Here is a 25,839-nt window from a genome sequence, read left to right as displayed (position 1 = left end):
AATTCATATACTTAAAGAGATTTATTTTAAGGAATTGGCTCGTGATTGTGGGGGCTGGCAAGTCCAAAATCTGTAAGGCATGCTGGCAGTCTGGAAATTCTGCAGGAGTTTTATGCTGCATTCTTGAGGCAGAATTTCTTCTTCTCCAGGAAGAACCTCATTTTTTCTCTTAAAGCCTTCAACTGATTGGTTGAGTCCCACCCACATTATCAAGGGTATTCTCCTTTACATAAAATCAACTGATTGTAGATGTTAATCAAATCTAAAAAAATGTGCCTTTACAGCAACACCTAAGTTAGTGTTTGATAAGCTAACTGGGTCATTCATTTCTAGTCAAGTTAAGCCACAAAATTAACCACACAGGACATGAGGGTAAACCTCATTTAGAAGGAGACATTTGGGCAGTCTTGGAGAAGTTAAGGGAATTCATTTTGCAAATATCCACAGGATGAGGGACCCAGACAGAGGGAAAAACTAGTATAAAGACCCTAAGCAAGAGATCACCTGATGGGTTGTAGGAACTGCAAGAAAAGGCCAGAGGGGGAGAGAGAGAGAGGGTAGGAGATGATATCAGAGGTAAAGTGGGGCCTGATTGTTACCAGACCAAGGTGGTGGATTCTTTGCCTGATGGCAACTCAAATGACCAGTTCCTGAGACACTAGGGTTTCAAAGAGAGAGAGAGTTTATTATAGGAGTGAAGCAGGAGAGCAGATGGCCTATTGGCCCAAAAATCTGTTCCCTGAACTGCAGTAATTCTGATAGTTTTACAGTATCAAAAGATGGGCAGGCTTTAGGATAATGAGCACAATGGCTCCAGATGGTGTAATTAGAGGTGATCTAATTATTGAGCACATGCAGATTGATTATGTCTTAGTCACAGAATGTACGCAAGAAAATGGTAGCCTTAATATGATGATGGGTGTGATTTTAAGTATTATAAGAGGTATAGGTGACTTGTAGGTTTAAGTCTAAGCTACTGCGCCTGTCAGGCAGGCCCATTTTGGTTAGATCCGGCTTCAGTTATCGAGATAACATTGGACTTGGGGTGGGTTAGTTTTGGGCTGACCCAAGACCCTTCATTGATAAACATTAGGGGCTGTCTTTAGTGACCATAAAGACTCTAAAGTCGAAAAACTGGATAAATGGGTACAAGTGAAGTTTAGTCACACGGTTTTTACAGTCACAAGGGCACAAGATAAAGGCTCTACAATCATTATCAGAGATCAGTGCAGCTGGATTACAGTTTAGGTTTCGGGTATTCCCTCTGTCTACTCGAATATACCAGAAAGTAAAAAGGAATATCTATAGAATGATTCAATAATCATAATCAGCCTTTAAATCCTAACTTCTTGGTTACATGATTGTATGTCTGGGGGACCAGCAAGTCATTTGGAATGGCTGGAGCCCGAGGAGCAAGGTGGAGAATCTCAGAAGATGATCTCTGAGAGGGAGGCTGGGGATCCCACAAAGAGACTGGGCTACACTGTAAGGCTCGGATTTTTTCATGCAGGTGTTGGAGAGTGATCTCTAGAGGACTTAAAACAGTGGAGTGACAGGATCTGCACTTTGGGTGGATCATGTAGGTGGCAGTGAGGAGGATGGAGTGGGGGAGGGAAGCAGTGGAGCACAGCCAGGGAAAACAGTCAAAGGCTATTGCAATAATCCAGGTTTAAACTAAGGCAAAAGCAATGGGGCTGGGGTGGGGGGTAGAGGATGATCTGAGAGATATTTGAGAAGTTAAATGCACAGGGTATTCTGATTAATGGGATGTGGGGGGTGAGTAGAAGGAAGAGTCAAATGATTAGAAATAAAAAGCTGTATTGAGGCAAGGGATTCAGGAAGAGGAATAGGATTTTTTTGGGGGTGGTGGAATAATGACTTCTGTTTTAGGCATGTTGAGTAGGAGGCGTTTGTGGGACATGCAGGTTTAGGTGCCCAGTAAGCAGTTAGATATAGACTGGACCTCACAATAACTCAGCCGTGTGATATGAGAGAATTGAGTCACTCCCTCTTATTGGCTACTCATTTCTGTGTAAATAGAAAAATTAATTATAAAAGAATATACATTGAAAGAGGATATTTTTGTGAGAGAGACTTCTTTCACAATCTTTTTGTATCTAATATGGATATGAGAGAAAGAAGTCTTGGGATCATAGTTTTTAGTCCTATTTTAAATCCCTGACAAAAATTTTATGGTCACTTTGTTGTTAATTCAGGTTTTTCATCTGTAAGGTGAATGGGTGTGTGTGTGTGTGTGTGGGTGTGTGTATGTGTGTGTAGGGCGGAGACGAGATAAGGGATAAAAATATCTGGTTTACCCACTTTTTAGGATGGTAGAGAACAAGGTTGATATATGAATGTCCTTTGAGTTCTCTGGAAGAAAGACAAATTAAATAGTCTTATTCAGACTGTTTCAGCTGTTGGCATCTGGGAGAATGCAAATAACCTTGATAGGCATGAAAGGGACTAAGCAATCTTACTGTCTACCCTTTTCCATTTTTTCTTTGACAGGTGAATTCCTCACAGGAGGAGAAAATTAGTCTTCCTGAATCAGCAGCTAATTTGGTCAATCAAAAATAATGCTCTTCAGTGACTAATTTGGTCAATCAAAAATAATGCTCCTTCATGCCTGACAGAGCCCCTTGGTGTGTGTGCTGAGATGGTGCTGACTGGTGACAGCAGACCTTCCACTGTTGCTCTTTGTACACATTTATCTGGGCTGCAGGCAAGTGTTGTGCTCAAGCACATCCTTAGTTTTCCTCAGTGCAGACAGAGTCATTAAAACCCTTTTAGCACGGCCTACAAGGTCTGCATAGTTCTGTCCAGGCTGTATGTCTAACCCTGGCCTTAGTGCATCATGCCCCCTCCCACCCTTGTCATGGTTTTTTCTCTGTTTTCCCAAGAAATTTAAGATCCTGTCTACCTCAGGGCCTTTGTACATATATCTGGGGTCATTTTCTCTATCTCCATCTTCATATATCAAATGCCTACTCATCTTTTAGGTCTCCACTTAAATGTCAATTTGTCAGGGAAGGCTTCCCTGCCCCTCTGACCTGGGTAGAGCCTCTGTTTTACGTTCTCAGATTACCCTGTACATTGAATATATGCCACTATTTGTTTGCTTCTGAATTAGACTGAACGTTCCATGAGTATAGGCAACCCGTGTGTTCCATGTCTTGGTTTCCATCTGTCCATCTCTCTTCATATCCCTCAGTAAACATGAAAGGTGTTATGGGAACATAATTGTAGCTACTATTTACTGTGTTTACCTATGTGTCGGTGTTGTGTTCTACCCAAATTTTCTCCTTTTATCTACCTAAAGTACTTAGGCAACATAAAGAGCCAGTGAATGTAGACAAACAGGAATCCAGGATCACTCATTCATTCATTCAGCAAATATTAATAAGCACCTATTATGTGCCAAGCAGTGTTTTAGGTGCTAGGGACACATCGGGAAATAAAGCAGAGAAAAATCCCTGCTCTCATGGAATTTACATTCTAATATTTATCTATAGCTAAATAGCTAAAATAGTATAGAAATGGATTTTAGGTGATGAATGTACAACTATGTAATGGTACTGTGAACAATCGAATGTACGATTTGTTTTGTATGACTGCGTGGTATGTGAATATATGTCAATAAAATGAAGATTTAAAAAAAAAAAAAAAGAAATGGACAGTACTGTATAGAAATCCAACTGGTTAGCACATCTTTTCCTGTATGTAAACCCTGCTTGGAGAGCTAAAATAAAATCTGAGGATAGTTTGCTGAACGTGTAGAATACTAATTGAACTCTAATTATATGTGATATTCTAGGTGCATTTCTATTTATTTAAACATCACAATAACCTTTTAAGATGGATACTATTATTATCCCATTTTATAGGTGAGGAAACAGAAGCCCACAGTAAGGAAGTAGGACAAGTACAAAGTAGTAGAGTCAGGAATTAAATCTCAGGCCCCTTTGGACCCAGAGCTGGTGCCCTTAACCTTTAAATTACGCTTCATTCCTCTTCTTGGTTGAGTCACCTAACTACCAGTTGTGCCCCAATCCTCCACCTTATTGGTAGAGAAAAATTGACCTCATTGACAAACGCTAATTTAAATGTTTTACAGTTTCTGTTAAGATTCTAACAGTCTATTATTGTAACAGTCTAGACTTTAGTCTATGCCTTTAAAGGCATTTAATTCAGAGCCTTCATTGTTATATAAGAGCCTGGGGGCAGTCTGTGAGGGAGCCACAGTAAATCAGCAGTAGTAATATTGCTAAGTTACCCGGAAGTGGCAAAAATTAAAAGGTTATGACAACCAAGTGACTTCAGCTGACTTAGATCCATAGGTAAATCGGAATAGGAAGGTAACACCGCTTGTTAAAAAGGTAGCTTCATTGCTGGGGTGAATGTGTATCCCTCCTGGGACTTTTTGTCCCTCTTCTTTGCCAATGTGATTGAACTGTCAATTGGAATTTAAGTTGTCTTCTGCACAAACAAAACATCCTGCGGTATAATGTCTTAAGTCTTCTGTTGCTATACAGGATTATACTGCAGATATTGTGCATCTGCTTTTCAGTGAGAAGTTTGAAAAGTCGTTTGTTTTCTTATTGGCAAGCTGGAGAACTCTAAGCTCTAACATGTTCCTATTAAGTGAATTTTTATCTGGTTGAATAACTTCATCCAAGTGAAGCTCATTAATTGATCAATGTCACTTCTAGCATATGTTAGAGGGCTCAGTTCTTGACCCTGTGCATTGGAATCCACAACTCAGATGAGCACGTAAATGCATGCTGATCCAATCCAGTAAAGCTAGTTCATTTTCTAATGAGTCAAAATCTTGGTTGGGGTAAATCTGGTGAGATAGAATTCAATGGAAACAAATGGTTAGCTGCTCCCAAGTATTAAAGATGAACTATACAGGTATAAGATTGGGGAGATGTGTCTATTGTAGCAAAACAAGAGAAAAAGCTTGTTTTTTATATACTGAAAGTTCATTAAGAAGTCAACTGTGTGAGATTAAGGTAGAAAATCAATCAACTCAGGCTAAATTAACAAAATTATATGGCTCATAACAAGGACACTGAAAGATCCTTGGTTCAAACACACCAAGAATATTGTGTTCTCTTCTGGGCATGATGTCGCTCTCTAGGACTATGTGTAGTACATTAGGAGCTGGGTTCCAGGAGACTAAGATTGATCCAAAATAAGTCTTATGAAGAGTAATAGCAAGAAGTTGGAACATTTAGTCAGAAGTGAATATTAAAAAAGACCAGGTAAACATTGTCCAAATATTTGGGATCTGTCTTGAATAAAATGGATTATATTTAATCTATGCTACCAAAGGTCAGGGGAAGAGCTTTCTTACACATGAGATTGCCCAGAAATGAGTGGGCTGTCCTGGAAGGGTGTGACTTCCCCAGGATGACCACAAGTCCAAGATTTTGTAGTGGAGCTTCTTATGTCAGAATCAAAGTTGAATTATATACCTTTGCAATAAAACTTTACTGTACATGCTCCTCATTTTTGGCCCTAAATCGATATCTAACAAGAATCATTTTAAATAATCTTGTGGCCTCCCATCTGGTATCATTATGGACCAGCAGAGTTTTATGAGCTGCAAGAACAAAGCCTTGGCATATATAATAAGTTACAGTAAATAGTCAAATGTAGGCACATGCCAAGAATTCAGCCTACTCACTTTTTAAACCAGTGTGACTGTGGCATTCTTATCAATTTAGCCAGGCAGACACCTTCTTAACTGAATTTCCTTTCTTATGGAAGTTAAACTGCAAGAACACTCCAGAGAGCAACTAAGAAAAGTAATTTTGAACCTTTCACTTTTGGTCTTTGGGGAGGCTGTGTCTGTGATACTGAGACCAGTAGATGTGTGAAGTTTTATCCAGCACAGCTTGGGATTCACCAAGGAGGAGTTCATATCAATAATTGAAACCAGTGGTCCTTTAAGCCATTCAATGGACATTTATTTAGGAACTTCTATATATGAGATATTAGAAACGCCATAAAGAAATAAAAGAAAAAGTTCCTGCCCTCAGGTAGCTAACATCTATAAAGGGAGACAACTGACTAACTAGACCAACTATGTGTAACACAATGTCACAACTACAAAAAAGGGATGAACAAAAAGGCACAGATGTACAGGAAGATGAGCAAATTCTAGCTAGATCATAACAGAGAGGTGGGGTAAAGAAAGTAAGTAAAATTTGAGTTAATGGATGGAGAAAAATAGTTCTCCATCTGGCTGCACACTAGAGCAACTAGGGAGCTTTAAATAAATATCAATACTCAGGCTTCACCTTCTAGAGCTTCTAATATAATTAGTCTGAAGAAGGAGGGTCCTTTCTAGTGGTGCTTAAAAAAAAATTCTTCAGGTAATTCTACTGTGTAGGTAGGATGCAACATAATTTGTTTTATGAGGCCAACATATCTTTGATTCCCAAATCTGACAAGGGCATTACAAAAAGGGAAATTGTAAACAATCCTTTCATGAACATGCTACCAAAATCCTAAACAAAATATCAGCAAATTTCTCCAGTCATATATAAAAGGATAATCATGATCAAGTGGGGTTTATTCCAGAAATGCAAGGTGATTTTAATATTTAAACCAATCAATGTGATTTACGTATTGATAGAATAAAGGAAAACATATTATAACCATCTTAATTGATGCAGAAAAAGCACTTAGTAAAATATTTAAAACCCATTTGTGACAAAATCCTTAGCCATACAGAAATGAATGAAGTTAACTAATCAAAATGAACTAAATTTATCTAATAAGAGGTATATCCAAAAACCCACAACCAGCATTCTTACGTCATTCTTAATGGTGAAATGTTAAAGTATTCCTCCTGAGACTGGGAACAAAACAGGGTGTCTGTTATGATCATTTCTATTGCACATTACACAAGATTTCTTAGCCAGTGCAACCAGGCAAGGAAAATAACTTATGTAGTGTAAGATGTAAAAAGGAAGAAATAAAATAGTCTACTAGCAGGTGACATGTTTGCCTAAATAGAAACTCCAAAAGAATATTCAGTTAAACTACTAGAATGAATAGTTACATTTAACACAGTCACTGGATACAGGGTAAATATAAGTAAATTAATTTTTTATAAACAAAAAAATAGACAATGAAATTCAAAAATGATCTCATTTGGTCATCATGAAAAGCATCTAATAACTAGCGATAAGTCTCACAAAAAATGTACAAGATCTTTTAATGCAGAATACCAAAAAACATCACCAAAAGGAATCAAAGAACAAATATATATAAATAGAAGAATCTATCATGTTCAAGGATTATAAGACTCAATATTATGAAAATGTCAGTTCTCAAATTGATGTATATATTCAATGCAAAACCAATCAAATACTATGTTTATTAGTAGAAATTGATAATCTGATTCTAAAATTTATATAAATATGTGAAAGGGCCAAGAATGGCTAAGAAAACATTGAAGAAGAAAAAGAATAAAACCAGTTATCAAAACATTAAAAAAGTACAGTTATCAAGACAGTGTGCTGTTGGCTAAGGATAGACAAATAGATGATAAAAAAATAAAGGATCATAAACAGACTCATGATTATAAGGCCTCTTGATTTATGACAAAGGTCTTACTTCAGTGCAGTGGGAAAAAATGTTCTTTTAAATAAATGGTGATGTATTAATTGGAGATATATATATATGAAAAAAAGAAGCAACTCTTTTGTTATAGTATAGACATAAAATATTTCAGGAAATTGCATACCAAAAATGTAGAAGATTAAAAATAAAACATCCAGAAGTTACTTAGAAGATTATCTTCATGACTTTGGTATAGGCAAAAGTTTCCTAAAGAGGCCAGAATAAATACTAACATAAAGAATAGCTCTTCATCAAGATACTCCACAAGAGAGAGAAAAGGCAAGCTACACACTGGTAGAAGATATTTATAATACATAAGTCCAACAAAGCACTTGTATCTACTCTCTATAAAAAAAAAAACTCCTAAAAATCTGTAAGTAAAAACCAGACAATCCATTTTTTTAAAATGGGCAAAAAAGAGTGATGTTATCAACATGGTGATGTAAATTGTGCCAGTTTGAATGTATTATGTCCCCCAAAACACCATTATCTTTGATGTAATCTTGTGTGGACAGAACCTATCAGTGTTGATTAGATTGTAATTCTTTTGAGTGTCTCCATGGAGATGCGGCCCACCCAACTGTGGGTGATGACTCTGATTGGATAATTTCCATGGAGGTGTTACCCCACCCATTAAGGGTGGGTCTAAATTAAATCACTGGAGCCATATAAAGGAGCTGACAAACAGAAGGAACTCAGTGCAGCTGAGAGCGACATTTTGAAGAGGAGCTACAGCCAAGAGGGACACTTTGAAGAATGCACAGACGCTGAGAGAGTAGCTGCAGATGAGGGTAGTTTGAAGATGGCCGTTGAAAGCAGACTCTTGCTCTGGAGAACCTAAGAGAGGACAAATACCCCAAGAGCAACTACAAGTGACATTTTTGAGGAACTGAAGCCTAGAGAGGAACATCTGGGGAGAAAGCCATTTTGAAACCAGAACTTTGGAGCAGACGCCAACCACATGCCTTCCCAGCTAACAGAGATTTTCTGGACGCCATTGGCCATTCTCCCGTGAAGGTACCCTTTGTTGATGGACCCTTTATGGCCTTGAGACTATAATTTTGTAACCAAATAAGCCCCCTTTTATAAAAGCCAATCCATTTCTGGTGTTTTGCATTCTGGCAGCATTAGCAAACTAGAACAGATTTTGGTACCAGAGAAGTGGGGTGCTGCTGCTGCTGCTGCTGCGTTTGCAAATACCAAACATGTTGGAACAGCTTTTTAAATGGATAAGGGGAAGATTCTGGAAGAGTTGTGAGGAGCTTGACATCTGAAATCTTACACACACACAAAAAAAAACAGATAGGGAAGAGAATGGAAAAATATTAGCAGGAGCTTAGGGAACTGAATGACAACATGAAGTGCACAAATAAAAGAGGAAATAATCAATGAAAATTTCCCAACTCTTATGAAAGAAGCACAGCATACCCCAAACAGAATTGATCCAAATATACCTACTCCAAGACACTTAAAAATCAGATTGTCAAATGTCAAAGACAAAGAGAGAATCCTGAAAGCAGCAAGAGAAAAATGATCCATCACATACAAGGGAAGCTCAATAAAGCTGAGTGCAGATCTCTCAGCAGAAACCATGAAAGTGAGAAGACAGTGGTAAGATATATTGAAGATACTGAAAGAGAAAAACTGCCAATCAAGAATCCTAAATCTGGCAAAACTGTCCTTCAAAAATAAGGGAGAGTTTAAAATATTTACAAATAGACACTGAGAGAGTTCATGAACAGGAGACTGCCTCTACAAGAAATACTAAAGGGAGTGCTACAGACAGATAGGAAGAGACAGGAGAGAGAGGTTTGGAGAAAGATGCAGAAATGAAGATTAGCAATAAGTGTAACTAAAAGGGTACACAGGTTATCAGGAGATAGAAAGAGGGTAGAGCGCGGGCATTTGATGATGGAGTATAGAATGTTCAACTGGATTGATTGTCTAGATCCAGAAATGAATAGCACAATACTATGTGATGATAGCACAATACTGTAAGTACACTGAACAAAGATGACTATAAGTGTGGTTGAAAGAAGAAGGTTAGAGGCATGTATGTAACCTAGAAGGAGAGTTAGAAGATAAAGACTGGGACTGTATAACTTAGTGAAAATTAGAGTGGTCAATGATCCTGCTTAAATGTACAAATATAAGAATGTTTTTACATAAGAGAGAACAAATGAATGTCAACTTTGTAAGGTGTTGAAAATGGGGTGGTATTGGGGAAAAATACAATCAATGCAAACTAGAAAAAATAAATGGGCAAAAGATAGGCTCCTCACAGTGAAGGACCCCAAATGGCTAAGAAACACATGAAAGCACTCTGTAACCACAAAATGGAAAAAGAAAAAGAAATTGACAATGCTCAGTGTAGGTAAGGATGTGGAACAACTGGAATTCTCATGCAATACTAATGGGGGTGTAAATTGTTGAACCTCTTTGGAAAACTGTGTAGTAGTAACTACGAAAGCTGAACATATGATACTATACAACACAGCTGTGCTGGTTTGGATGTATTATGTCCCCCAGAATGCCATGTTCTTTAATGCAATCCTGTGGAGCAGACTTATTAGTGTTGATTAGGTTGGAATCTTTGGATTAGATTGTTTCCATGGAGATGTGACCCACCCAACTGTAGGTGATAACTATGATTAGGTTATTTCCATGGAGGTGCGGCCCACCAATTCAGCATGGGCCTTGATTAGTTTACTGGAGTCCTATAAGAGCTCAGACAGAAAGGATCTCACTGCTGCAACTCAGACATTTTGGTGATGGCTATTGAAAGCAGACTTTTGCTAGCCCAGAGTTTCACTGGGAGAAACTAAGAGAACACCCCCAGATGCCTAGAGAGGAACATCCTGGAAGAAAGCAAATTTGAAAGCAGAACCCTGGAGCAGATGCCAGCCACATGCCTGTGCCTTCCCAGCTAACAGAGTTTTTGGACACCATAGGTGTCCTTCAGTGAAGGAAGCCTATTGTTGATGCTTTTGTTTAGACACTTTTCTGGCCTTAGGACTATAATTTTGTAACCAGATAAACCCCCTTTATAAAAGCCAATCCATTTCTGGTATTTTGCATAACAGCAGCATTAGCAAACCAGAACACCAGCAGTCCTATACTTGAATATATACCCAGCATACAAGATACATGTACAGGAAGTAATTATTTGTAATAGTCCCATGTTGGAAATAATCCAAATGTTCATCAAAGTAGAATTGATTAATAAACAGTGGTATATTCATTCAATGGAAAATAATATAGTAATGAAAGTGAAAAATAAGTAAAACCCTATTGTATACAACAACATGGGTGAACCTAACAAATGTATTGTTGAGCAAAAGAAGCCAGACATAAAAGAGAAGCACCTGTAAAAAGTTCAAACACAGGCAAAACTAATTTATGATGAGACAAGTCAGAATTGTGGTTACTTTAGTTGGGGGTAACGAGGCGGAGAAGGTAGGTGGGAACCTTCTTGGGTATGAGACTGTCCTATTTCTTGATCTGGATACTGGTAACAGGGATGCATTCACTTTGCCAAAGTTAATTGATATATACAGTGTTCTCAATATGTGGTCAGCAGAGGCTCCCTGAACCCTGCCCACAGCCCTTCAGGCCTTGCCGTCTCAGTGCACACTGGCCCAATTCCCAGCAGATGGCACCTGCGTCGCTCAGCCTAAGGGCTTCCTATGACCTGCAAGAGCAGCAGGCCAGCCGGGCCAAAGAATAGATTCCCCTCAAGAGCATTTCTAACCAAAGATTGACAGGAGTGGTGATAAATATCCCTAATCCCTTGCTCTCAGAAGTATGTTCTATACCATTTCACAGAGATCCTTAGTCAGTCTCAGCTTTAGTTTTCACAGCAGTGCTTGCTTGATAATTCACCCATTATTGGTTCCTATCTCTTCCTTATTTCACTTCCCTACTTCCCACCTAGAATTTTTGGGGATACCTCCAAGAACCATTTTTACTCAAATTCTTACTTCAGATTATACATCTGTGGAAACCCAGACTAAGTAATATGTTATATTTCAGTGAAAAGGTTTACTTAAAAAGAAAAGCACATGGGAGATAGCTCATAATTTAGGGGGATAACAATAGTTAATAATATTTGGGATAGGTTGCTTTAGCGAGGAGGTATGCCAGTGTATACCTCACCACTATTATCACTGTGTGGTTCCTGCTATATGACATTCTGCAAAAGGCAAAACTATAGAGACAGAAAGAAGATCAGTGTTTGCCAGGAGGGCTAAGGAGGAGGGACGAATAGGTGGAGCACAGGGTATTTTTAGAGCAGTGAAACTATTCCAATGATGCTGCAATTGTGGATATATTACATTACGATTTCTGCATGATTCTTCTGTAAAACCAAAATTGTTAAAAAAAAGTATAGATCTGTACAATACAAAGAGTGAATACCAATATAAACTATGTACTTAATAATGTATGTCAAAATTGGTTCATCAGTTGTAACAAATGTAGAACACTAATGCAAGATGTTAAAAATAGGGGAAACTGTCTGTATTGGGTGTGAGTGGTAGAGGGAGGATATGAGAACTCAGTATTTGCTACTCAATCTTTCTGTAAACTTAAAATGGCTCTAAGAATAAAATATTAATTTTAAAAAGTGCATTTAGTCTCACACTGATGGAAATTTGATCCTACGGTCAGAAAAGGTGCTAGAAATTTTACATGATTTTTTTCGTTTGTTATTCCCATTGTAGCAATGAGGAAATTGAAGATCATAGATGCTAAATAAGTTATACAAGATCACATTACAATTTAATGGTGAATTAACATATATTAGGCCTTACTAACTCTAAAGCCTGACAGGCAACTGTGATGGTTAAATTCATGCATCAGCTTGACCAGGTGATGGTGTCCAGTTGTTTGGTTAAGCAAACACAGCCCTGATTATTACTGTGAGGACATTTCATGGACTTAAGTAAGTTGATTGCATCTATGGCTGATTACATCTACAATCAACTGGGGAGATTGCCTTCAGCAATGAGAGATGTCTCATCCAATCAGTTGAAGGCTTTAAAAGGAGAAATGATGACTTCAACAGGCAGAAGAGAGAATTCCCATCTCTACTTCAGTCAGGCAGCATCTCCTGGGGAATTCATTGAGGGCTTTCATCGGAGTTCCTGACTTGCAGCCTGCTCTACAGAATTTGGACTCGTGCATCCCCACAGTCATGTCAGCCAATTCTTATGAAGATCTCATAACATTTACAGATGTCTCCTGTGGGTTCTGTTTCCCTAGAGAACCCTGACTAATGCAGCAACCATTATGTTGAGCAGATTGTGAGATGTGTGGATGAGAACCGGGAGGCAAAGGCATTTTTATCTTCTGTTCATTAGAAAACCAAGCAAAGTTTTAAAACAAAGGTGCTCTGTGACCAGATATCGCAGAAAGCTCCCTGTGACTTCAGAGTGGAAGATGAGCTGGAGGGGAAAGGACAAGAGGTAGGGTAGATGCTTTAGGAAGCTACTGAAAGAATCCAGAGGCAGGAGGGGAAAGGCTTCAACCAAGGCAGAGGTTATAGACACGGCAAGGAGGGGATGGGTTTTATACTAGGGGGAGGTGACCAATTAGATGTGGGGGTTGAAGAAAAGGGAAGAAAATTCTTGTTTTAGGATGTTGGGTGATGCTTGAAATATTTTTACTGAGGTCACGTTAACAAATTACTGTCCTTGTAACAGGGGTCCCCCTATTGATAAGAGGAAACCAGCAATAGGATTCCTCCTGGGACCTGCTACCATGAGGTATAGCTGTGTAACCACAGTTACAAGACCAGAGAACAGGGATTCCTTTCTTTTTCCTGATGGTGAAGAGCCACTTCTAAAAGCAACTGAAAGCTGATGACTGCTGCTGTCAAAGTCGGGTCCAAAAACGGAGCCTGACAACAACTTCACCTATGCAAACAAGGTGCTCCTGGCTGACTTCTCTCCAAGAAATCTCCATGTATCTGGGAGGAGGGTTTGGCTGGTGTCACTGGCTCCAAATTCACCAGGCACTGGGGACCTCTCCCAGAGAATATTGATCTGATTTCTTAAGAGCACGGTAGAGAAAGAATAGATATGTTAAAGGCAGAGTCACTCAAGTTTTTTTTTTTTTTTTTTTTTCATTTTTATTGAGATTGTTCAGATACCATACAATTATCCAAAGATCCAGAGTGTACAATCACTTGCCCCTGGGTACCCTCATACAGCTGTGCATCCATCACACTTAATTTTTGTTCAATTTTTAGAAACTTTTCATTACTCCAGACAAGAAATAAAGTGAAAGATGAAAAAAGAAAAAAAGAAAAGGAAACTCTAATCTTTCCCTATCCCTAACCAACCCCCCTCAATTGTTGATTCCTAGTATTGATATAGTACATTTGTTACTGTTTATGAAAAAATGTTGAAATACTACTAACTGTAGTATATAGTTTGTAATAGGTATATAGTTCTTCCCTATATGCCCCTCTATTATTAACTTCTAATTGTATTGTCATACATTTGTTCTGGTTCATGGAAGTGATTTCTAGTATTTGTACAGTTGATCATGGACATTGCCCACAATAGGATTCAGATTTATACATTCCCATGTTTTGACCTCCAACTTTCCTTCTGGTGACATATATGTCTCTGAGCTTCCCCTTTCCACCTCATTCATGCACCATTCGGCGCTGTTAGTTATTCTCATATCTTGCTACCAACATCCCTGTTCATTTCCAAACATTTGAGTTCATCCTAATTCAACATTCTCCTCATATTAAGCAACCACTCCCCATTCTTAAGCCTCGTCCTATATCTTGGTACCCTATATTTCATGTCTATGAGTTTACATATTATAATTAGTTCCTGTCAGTGAGACCCTGTAATAATTGTCCTAATGTGTCTGGCTTATTTCACTCAGTATATTGCCCTTGAGGTTTTGTCATCAACCCATTTTTTTTTTAATATGCTTTTGTTCACTCACCATACATTCCATCCCAAGCAAATAATCAATGGTTTTCTGCATGGTCATACACTTATGTGTTCACCACCTTCACCACTATCTATATAAGAGCATCTACATTTCTTCCACAAGGCAGGAGGGAGAGTCAAAGAAGGTAGAGAGGCAAAAGAAAGAGGGGAAAAAAAATGACAGCTAGGAAGCAGCAAAAGGAAAAATAACCTTAAATCAAAGTAGAATAAAGAATCAGACAATACCACCAATGTCGTGTCTAACATGCCTCCCCTATCCCCCCCTCTTATCTGCATTCACCTTGGTATATCACCTTTGTTACATTAAAGGAAGCATAATACAATGATTCTATTAGTTACAGTCTCTAGTTTATGCTGATTGCATCCCTCCCCCAATGCCTCCCCATTTTTAACACCTTGCAAGGTTGACATTTGCTTGTTCTCCCTCATAAAAGAACATATTTGTACATTTTATCACAATTGTTGAATACTCTAGATTTCACCAAGTTACACAGCCCCAGTCTTTATCTTTCCTCCTTTCTTGGGTGTCTCACATGCTCCCCACCTTCCTCTCTCAACGGTATTCATAGTTATCTTTGTTCAGTGTACTTACATTGTTGTGCTACCATCTCCCAAAATTGTGTTCCAAACCACACACTCCTGTCTTCTATCACCCTGTAGTGCTCCCTTTAGTATTTCCTGTAGGACAGGTGTCTTGTTCACAAAGTCTCTCATTGTCTGTTTGTTTGTCAGAAAATATTTTGAGATCTCCCTCATATTTGAAGGACAGCTTTGCTGGATACAGGATTCTTGGCTGGCAGTTTTTCTCTTTCAGTATCTTAAATATATCACACCACTTCCTTCTTGCCTCTATGGTTTCTGCTGAGAGATCCGCACATAGTCTTATGAAACTTCTTTTGCATGTAATGGATCGCTTTTCTCTTGCTGCTTTCAGGATTCTCTCTTTGTCTTTGACATTTGATAATCTGATTATTAAGTGTTTTGGCGTAGGCCTATTCATATCTCTTCTGTTTGGAGTGCGCTGCACTTCTTGGATCTGTAATTTTATGTCTTTCATAAGAGATGGGAAATTTTCATTAATTATTTCCTCTATTATTGCTTCTGCCCCCTTTCCCTTCTCTTCTCCTTCTGGGACACCAATGATACATACATTATTGTACTTTGTTTCATCCTTGAGTTCCCGGAGACGTTGCTCATATTTTTTCATTCTTTTCTCCATCTGCTCCTTTGCGTGTAGGCTTTCAGGTGTTTTGTTCTCCAGTTCCTGGGTGTTTTCTTCTGCCTCTTGAGATCTGCTGTTGTATGTTTCCATTGTGTCTTTCATCCCTTGTGTTGTGCCTTTCATTTCCATAGATTCTTCTAGTTGTTTTTTTGAACTTTTGATTTCTGCCGTATACATGTCCAGTGCTTCCTTTACAGCCTCTATCTCTTTCGCAATATCTTCTCTAAACTTTTTGAACTGATTTAGCATTAGTTGTTTAAATTCCTGTATCTCAGTTGAAGTGTACATTTGTTCCTTTGACTGGGCCATAACTTTGTTTTTCTTAGTGTAGGTTGTAATTTTCTGTTGTCTAGGCATGGTTTCCTTGGTTATCCAAATCAGGTTTTCCCAGACCAGAACAGGCTCAGGTCCCAGAGGGAAGAAATATTCAGTATCTGGTTTCCCTGCGGGTGTCTCTTAGAAAATTGCTCCACCCTTTGATGCCTCAGGTCACTGTGCTTGTCTGCCCAGCAGGTGATGCCTGTTAGCCTATAATTCTTGACTGGTGTGAGGCGGTATGGCTATGTTCCCCCAGGCTCTGGGGTCTGGTTCTGAATGGAAAGGGCCCCACCCCTTTCCTCCTAGAGAAGACAGAGCCCCCAGGTGGAGGTCATTAGCATTTCAATGGTCTCTCTCTCTGCTTGTGCTGTCTCCGCCCTTCCCTGAGTCACAGCCCTGGAAACTGAAAATGACTGGGGCTTTCTCCACTGAGCCAAAAAAGAAACAGTCCCCTTCAGACCCAGTCCAAGGCGACCCTCCGGCTCTCCCAGGTCAGTCATCACCCAGAGCCTCTGTCTGTTTTTGGGGATGCGTACCTGTAGTGAGCAGTTCACACTCACTACTTAAAACCCCAGTTGGAGCTCAGCTGAGCTATATTCGCTTGCTGGGAGAGAGCTTCTCTCTGGCACCACGCAGCTCTGCAGCTCGGGCTATGGGGGAGGGGGTCTCACGACTTGGTTCCACAGGTTTTACTTACAGATTTTATGCTGTGTTCTCGGGCATTCCTCCCAATTCAGGTTGGTGTATGATGAGTGGATGGTCTCGTTTGTCCCCGCACAGTTATTCTGGATTATTTACTAGTTGTTTCTGTTTTTTTGTAGTTGTTCCAGGGGGACTACTTAGCTTCCACTCCTCTCCATGCCGCCATCTTGCCCGAGTCCCCCGAGTCACTCAAGTTTGAATGTTGGCTCTGCCTTAAATCTGCAAAGTATCAGTTTCTTTCTGGGTAAAATATACTTAATAGTATGTACGTGGTTATGAGGTTTGAGGCCTGGATGTGGGTAAAGCACTAGCTTAGAGCCTCCTTAACAGTTGGAGGTGATGATGATGGTTATTACCTGCTAATTGTGGAGCTTAGGAGGTGGCCCACTGAGGCTCTTCAGGCAATTAGTGTCTTAGAGATCCATGTTGATTCATGAATATGCTAATATAACAAGGGCTCCAAAGCAAGCTCAAAAGATTGTCAAGCCCTGGGAAGCCCCCAGGGCCAAGTAGTACATTTAAATAGAGGTAGTACCCCAGAGAGATTTCCCTCATTATACTTTCTCTCTTTAAGCTTTTGGCAAAGCCCTGGAAGTAAACAAGAGGAGCGTTCTAAAGAAGGTATGTGGAACAGGTCTGAGCCATCAAAGATGAGATATTTTAGAAATTTCCATTTTGCGTCTTTGGCATGCTCTTGATTAAGTATAAACACCTTGCTTGTTATATAAATACACAGTGAGATAACCTTTAGCTAAGTAATGCAAGACCAATAGCTACAAAAGGATCTGAGATAAGAGCCACAAATCCCTTAGGATTCCTGAATGGTTTAAAGTGTTAAAGCTCAGAAGAATTACCTCTGGAAATCACTGTAGTCTGTTTTTTTCTCCTCAGGAGTTCTGTGTGCACGTGTGTTGGTTGTTCTTATCCATCTGTAAGCTTTTGTAAGCTCTCTAATGAAAACAATTGTATTTTCTTGGCTTAAATGCACATCGAGTGTTCTGTCTCTCCTGCTATAAATGTACACTAATAAGAAATGGTCTATTCATTAAGGACCACCAGCACACTAGGGAAAAGAGTAACAGGTATTTTATTGATGTGCCCAGAAAGCAACTTCTTAAAGGTCAGAATATATCCATAAAAAGCAGCTCCCTTATTGCACCACACACAGACTGTATGACAATGATAACAAAAGAGTTTGATAGGATAAGTCATTTAGTATATACTGCACAAGGAAAACAGTGGGCTTTTTCTATTGCAGTGATTTTTAGCCCATTGTGTGACGAAATATATGATGCCATGTCTTTGTATTTGCTCTTTTGATTTTAAGTTGTTTTGTAGAAGTATACAACCACTGATGCTTGTACTTTTTAGTCATGATCTGTCAGATGTTGGAGTGTGGTAATGCAGAATAAACTTGTATAAATAAGTCTGCCTTTAAGTATAATTTTAGGTGTCCAACTCAAAGAGGCAGCTACCATAAAGCTCATTAAGTGAGGGAAAAGGTGTTATAACCAGTGCCCCCTCTACCCATATTGATTCTCTGCAGCTCCTCCCCTTTTGCTTTCTGTAATTTCAGTTAGCATTGAGCTTGCCTCAGCCACGGGATAGTCATGCTGATGAGTAAGGGGTGGGTATGACATTTTCCTTACAGTCCGGCATAGGCTGGATTGTGCCAGAGCATGGCAAGGCTGAACAGAGAGCATCTTCTATCTGGTTGGGAAGACCCCCAGCCATTCTGTGGGCTTGAAGGGCAAAATGCATTTTATGAGTATCTGCAAATGACAGCCAAGTCCTGCCTTGAAAAAAGCAAAAAGTTGAAAAATAAAAACAACTCATTTCTATAGCTTCCTGAAGAATTACCAAAAGAAAACTTAGTGAAAATACTTTTAAACAATAAATTAATGGCTCCTTATTTTATTAACTCATTAAAATGTGATTTTATATTTGTTGTTGAACTGTTTTTCTTTTATAGTTATTTAAACTTTTAAATTCCCCAAATAAGTTCTCCTTTCTTTGCTTAGGCAGTTTTTGGCCAGACTGCAAATGGGTCATTTTCTGTTTAAGGATTGCAACAATTATATCTACAAGGATGTATAATATTTGTGTAAATGTGATAGTCTTGACCCAGACAGCCCCCAAGCAAGTGAATCTGAAATATACAATAAATCAATAGATTTGTTAATCTGTGTGTGTGATAATTGGAGCTTTTAAAAAACATACATCTTTTTATTGATTTATTGGACACATTGTTCCCTCTGGGAGTTTTCTGGATTCAGACTCATCCCTTTCTTTGTACTGTTTGTGTTCTGGCTCAAGGTCATTTTGCAATCATAATTAATTATGATGGATGTACATATAACAAGCAAATAAAAAAGCATGCTCCTGCCTCTGCATTGTAACTTTGCCCAAATCTTTGCTGGTCATCCCCAAGTATGTGGGCCTAATATGTGTATGTATGTTCAGGCAGCACCTTAAATCAAAAGAGTGTGTTTCTAGAGTGACATCGTCAACATGGCAAGGTAAGACATCCCCTGGAAAACTCTCCCTGCATAATCAACTAGTAAAAGGACAAATCCCACTTTCTTGGAACTGAGGAGTATGATAGAGACTGGAGAAGGAGTCAGCAAATGCTGTGTTGAAGACAAATTAAAAATAAACACCAAGATCAGGTAGAAGATTTATGTCCCAGACCCGTCAGTCTGGACCCTTCCCCCTCACTCAGTTCCATACAGCTTGGGAGTTGCACAGAAGCAGCACAGCCTGGGTCCCTCCTGCCACAGATGTAGACTACAGAACTGCTTACAGCAGTGAGTTAGAACCTCACACATATCCAGGCATGGGGACCCAAGTCCACAGAAACCCAGGGTAGAGAAAAAGCTGCAGAGGCAGGCTGCATACAAAAGTGTCCCCAGGGAAAAAAGAGACAACAGCAAAGTGTTGGCAAGTGGTGTATACATTCAATTCAGTCCCTGTTTGCCAGACCACCTAAATGCAAAATGGATTTTCTTGATTGACCCCCATCAGCTCCTTGGGGCAGAAGACTCTAACAAGAAAGAAACCAGAGGCAGAAGAACCTCATTGGAAAAAGGGGTAGAGTTTGTGGAACTGAACTGCTGTAAAACAAGACAGACCCCAGAGCTGAAAAGTGTAAAAAAAAAGGGAGCACTGAGTGAGGGAGATAATTTGAACAAATCACAGGAGCTGGGGAGAAAATTATGCACAAAGCAAACAGAACAGATCAAGTTCCTGGAGAAGGAACAGAGGAATGGAAGGTTTCTCCTGGAGGTAAAATAATTGCACACAAAAGGGCAATCTTAAAAATTTTATTGCATATCTGGGGCAATAATCAGGTGCAGAAGAGCTGAGAAAGTCTGAACAGTTAAACATAGGCTACTCTAAAGTTTCAGAAAAAAATGGACAAAGTAGCAAAGAAGAGCCTTCACATAAAACCAATCAACAATAAAAACCTAGGCAAGAGGGAGAAATTGACCTTCAGAGTTAGCACATCAAAATAATCAGATCCCAGACATCAGCAAAAAATTACAGGAACAGGAAGATACAGCTCAGACAAAGGAACAAATTAGACCTTCAGAAGAGACACAGAATTTGGAACAACTAACAAAGAAGTTCAAACAAGTCTAAATCATTTCAAGGAGATACAGGAAAATATGGATAGAAATAAATTAATAGTGGATATAGAGCTAAAGGATATTAAGACAATGTGCAAGCAAAAATAAAAATTTGAAAGTTTGTTAAGAAACACAACAGACATTATGGAGATGAAAGTCACAATAAAGGAGATTAAAAACAACTAGAGGTTTACAACAGCAGATGTGAACAGGCAGAAGAGACAATCAGTGAACTAAAAGACAGGACAATTGAAATCATACAGTCAGAAGAACAGATAGAGGAAAGAATAGAAAAAACTGAGCAGTGTGTCAGGGACATGAGTGACAGCATGAAGTATACAAACATACACATTATGTGTATCCCAGAAGGGGAAGAGAAGGTAAAGGGGGCAGAAAGAATATATGAAGAAACAATAGCCCCAAATTTCCCAGCTCTTATGAAAGACATAAATACACATGTCTAAGAAATTCAATGTACTCCAAATAGAATAAACCTTAACAGACCTACTCCAAGATACATACTAATCAGAATGTCACTGTGAAAGATAAATAGAAAACCCTGAAAGCAGCAAGAGAAAGTACTTAATCACATACAAGTGATCCCCAACAGGACTAAGTGCTGATTTCTCATCAGAAACCACGGAAGATAATAAGGCAGTGGTGTGGCATATTTAAGGTACTGAAAGAGAAAAACTGCCAGCCAAAAATACTTCATTGTACAAAACTACTGTTTAATTCCTATGAGAGTCAGAATATAATTGAACAAGAAAAAGTCATATTTCCCAATAATGGACATGCAAAATATAAATAGATAATGTGGAACAAAAACAACATAAAGAGGGGAAATGGAAGGGTATGGGGAGAGAGAAATGTATGCTATTGAAGTTAAGTTGGTATCTTTCAAATTAGTAGGTTATAAAAATAGGTTGTGAATACAAACTCCAGGGTAAGCACAAAGAAAGTATTTAAAAACATACAGAAACAGAAATGGGAACAGGATCAGTCAGATACATCACAAAAGATCAACTATACAGATAAGGAGGCTGAAATACAGGAAAAACAAAGACAAAAAAGATATGACATATAAAAATCAAAGGACAAAAAAAATTAAAGGACAAAATGGCTGAAGCAAATACTGCTTTTACAGTAATAACATTGAATGTTAATGGATTAAACTCCCCACTCAAAAGTAACAGATTGGCAGAACAGATAAAAAAAAAACAAACACAATCCAACTATATGCTGTTTACAAGAGACTCATCTTAGACCCACAGACACAAATAGATTGAAAGTGAAAGACTATCCATGCAAATAATATCAAAAGAAAGCTGGAGTAGCTATACTAATATTGGACAAAATAGACTTCAAGTCAAAAGTGTTAAGAGAGGCAAAGAAGACACTACAGATTAATAAAAGGGTCAACCCACCAAGGAGAAATAACAATCATAAATATTTATACACCTAACCATGGTAACCCCCTCAAAACACATAAGGCAAACCTGAAGAGAGAGATATACACCTCTATACTAATAGTTGGAAACTTCAATACACCACTCTTATCCATAGATAGACCATCTAGACTCTAGACAGAAGATCAATAAGGAAACAGAGAATTTGAATAATATGATAACTGAACTAGGGCTAACAGACTTATACAGAACATTGCACCCCCAAACAGCAGAATATATGCTCTACTCAAGTGCTCATGGATCATTCCCCAGGATAGACAACATATTGGGTCACAAAACAAATCTCAATAAGTTTAAAAAGATTGAAATTATACAAAACATCTTTCCCAACCACAATGTAATTAAGTTGGAAATCAATAACAGGCAGAGAACTGGAAAATTCACAAATATAAGGAAGTTAAATATACTCTTAAGAAATCAATGGTTCAAGGAAGAAATTACAAGGAAAATCAATAAAAATTTTGAGACAAATGAAAATGAGAATACAACATATCAAAACTTATTAGATGTAGTGCAGGCAGTGCCGAGAGGGAAATTTGTGGCCCTAAATGCTTACATTAAAAAAGAAGAAAGAGCTAAAGTTAAAGACCTAAGTGCATACCTGGAGAACTAGAAATAGAACAGCAAACTGAACCCAAAGTAAGCAGAAGGAAAGAAATAACAAAGATTAGAGCAGAAATAAAAAAAAATGCAGAACGAAAAAACAATAGTGAACATTAACAAAACCAAAAGTTGGTTTTTTGTAAAGATCAATAAAATTGACAAACCTTTAGCTAGAATTTCAAAGAAAAAAGAAAGATGACACAAATAAATAAAATCAGAAATCTTGGAAGGTGCATTATTACTGACCCCACAGAAATAAAAAGGTTCATGAGAGGATACTATGAACAGCTGTATGTCAACAACTTAGACAGCCTAGATGAAATGGACAGATTCTTAGAAACACATGAACATATACACTGACTGTAGAAGAAGTAGAAGATCTCAACAGGCGAATTACAAGTAAAGAGATTGATTCAGTCATCAAAAATCTCCTAAGAAATAAATGTCCAGGACCAGATGGCTTCACTGGGACATTCTACCAAACATTCCAAGAAGAATTAATTCCAATTCTGCTCAAACTCTTCAAAAAATTAAAGAAGATGGAAAACTATGTAACTCCTTCCATGAGGCCATCATCACTCTAATACCAAAGCCAGAAAAGATACTACAAGAAAAGCAAATTACAGACTAATTTCTCTTAGGAATATAAATGCAAAAATCCTCAACATGATACTGGTATATCTCATCCAACAGCACATTAAAAGAATTATACACATGATCAACAAGTGGGATTTTTTCCCTAGGTATGCAAGGGTGTTTCAACACAAGAAAATTAATGTAATATTCTACATTAACACATTAACAGCATGAAGGAAAAAAAAACAAACAAACACATGGTCATCTTAATTGATGCAGAAAATTCATTTGACAAAATTCAGCATCTTTTCTTGATAAAAACACATAGAAAAATAGGAATATGAGGAAAATTCCTCAATATGATAAAGGGCATACATGAAAAACATCATACTGAGTGGTGAAAGACTGAAAGCTTTCCCTGTAAGATGTGGAACAAGATAAGGATGCCCACTGCCTCCACCGTTATTCAACATTGCACAGGAAGTTCTAGCCAGACGAGTTAGGCAAGAGAAGAAATAAGGGCATCCAATCTGGAAAGGAAGAGGTAAAACTTTCACTATTTGCAGATGACATAATCCTTGTGGTGGTTTTAAACTGTATGTACCTTAAAAAAACATGTTCTTAAATTTAATCCTGTAGGTGTAAACTGATTGTAAGTAGGATCTCATGATGAAGCTACTTCAGTTAGGATTTGAACCACCTTATTCAAGGTGAGTCTTAATCCTCTTACTGAAGTCCTTCATAAATGCAATGGAGAGAGAGAGAGAGAGAGAGAGAGAGAGAGAGACAGAGAGAGAGAGAGAGAGAGAGAGAGAGAGCGCCATGGAAGCAAGAGTCTGAAAGGAACAAGAAGGGAGAGAACAGCAGACACCACCACTTGCCTTGCAATGTGATAGAGGAGTCGAGGGTCAGTGGCAGCCAGTCTTCTGGAAGAAAGCATCACCTTGCTAATGCCTTCATTTGGATATTTTCTCAGCCTCCAACTATAAGCTAATAAACTCGCATTGCTTTATGCCAACCCATTGTATGATAATTTGCTTTAAGCATCTTAGGAAATCAAAACAATCCTATATATAGAAAGGTCCCCCAAAATGTACAACAAAGTTACTAGAACTTATAAATGAGTTCAGCAAAGTGGTGGGGTACAGGATCAGCACACAAAAATCTGTATTGTTTTTATATACTAGTAATAAGCAATTTGAGTAGGAAATCAAGAAAAAAACTCCATTTACAATAGCAATGAAAAGAATCAAATATCTCAGAATAAATTTAAAAAGGATGTAAAGACTTGTACACAGAAAACTATAAAGCGTTGCAAAAATAAATCAAAAAAGACTAAAATAAATGGAAGGACATTCCCTGTTCTGGATTGGAAGACTAAATATTGTTAAGATGTCAATTCTACCCAAAATGATTTACAGATTCAATGTAATCCCAATTAAAATCCCAACAGCCTACTTTCAGAATTGGAAAAGCCAATTATCAAATATACTTGGAAGGGTAAGGACCCTGAATAGCCAAAAACATCTTGAAAAAGAGGAATGAAGCCAGAGGACTCATACTTCCTGACTTTAAAGCTTATCACAAAGCTACAGCACTCAAAAAAGCATTGTGCTGGTACAAGGATAGATATATCAATGGAATTGAATTGAGAGTTCAGAAATAGACCTTCACATCTATGGTCAATTGATTTTTAACAAATTTTCCAAGTCCACTAAACTAGGAAAGAATAGTCTCTTCAACAAATCACACTGGGAGGATTGGATATCCATATGCAAAAGAACGAAGGAGGACCCCTATCTCGCACCATATATAAAAATTAAATTAACTCAAAATGGATCAAAGACCTAAATATAAGAGCTAGGACTATAAAACTGCTAAAAGGAAACATGGGGAAGCATCTTCATTTTTCTAAAGAGAAGATAAACAAATGGCTAAAAAGCACATGAAAAGATGCTCAGCATCCTTAGCCATTACAGATATGCATATCAAAACCACAAGAGACCATTTCACATACACTAGAAAGGCTACTATTCAAAAATGGAAAATAACAAGAGTTGAGAATATGTGGAGAAATAGGTGGACTCATTCTTTGTTGGTTGGAATATAAAATGGTAAAGCTGCTGTGGAAGACAGTTTCTCAGATCCTCAGAAAGCTAAGAATAGAATTACCATATGACCCAGCAATTCCACCATGAGGTATATACCCATGCGAATTTGAAGCAGAAGCTCAAAAAGATATTTGCACACCAATGTTCATAGTGGCATTATTCACAAAAGCCAAAAGAGGAAAGGAACCCAAGTATCCATCAACACATGAATGGATAAATAAAACATGATGTATACGTAAAATGAAATACTATTCAGCCATAAACAAGAATGAAGTTCTGACTCGTATGACAATGTGGATGAACCTTGACAACATTGTGTTGAGTGAAATAAGCCAGACACAAAAGGACAAATACTGTATGATTGCCCTGATATGAAATAATTAGAATAAGCATAGAATCAAAATCTAGAATCTAGAATATAGCTTACCATGGACTAGGTTGGGGGTGGGGAATGGGGAGTTAATGCTTAGATTGTACAGAATTTCTAAATGAAGTGATTGTAAAGTTTTGGTAATGGATGGTGATGATGGCAGCACAAAGTTGTGAATATAATTAACAGCAATGAATTATGTATGTGAGTGTGGTTTAAAGGGGAAA

At 38.2% G+C, this 25,839-nt stretch overlaps 1 protein-coding gene across 1 annotated transcript in view; it reads right to left on the bottom strand.

The window, feature by feature from the left end:
• The window catches only part of GALNTL6 (polypeptide N-acetylgalactosaminyltransferase like 6), a 1,267,846-nt gene that overhangs the window by 6,966 nt on the left and 1,235,041 nt on the right, over positions 1-25,839 (bottom strand). The gene's annotated exons all lie outside the window — the stretch shown is intronic.

The sequence above is a fragment of the Choloepus didactylus genome, chromosome 3, assembly GCF_015220235.1.
Source record: "Choloepus didactylus isolate mChoDid1 chromosome 3, mChoDid1.pri, whole genome shotgun sequence".
Classification (NCBI taxonomy): Eukaryota; Metazoa; Chordata; class Mammalia; order Pilosa; family Megalonychidae; genus Choloepus; species Choloepus didactylus.
Note: the sequence above shows the minus strand (reverse complement) of the source record. Positions and strands in the feature narration are given on the sequence as shown.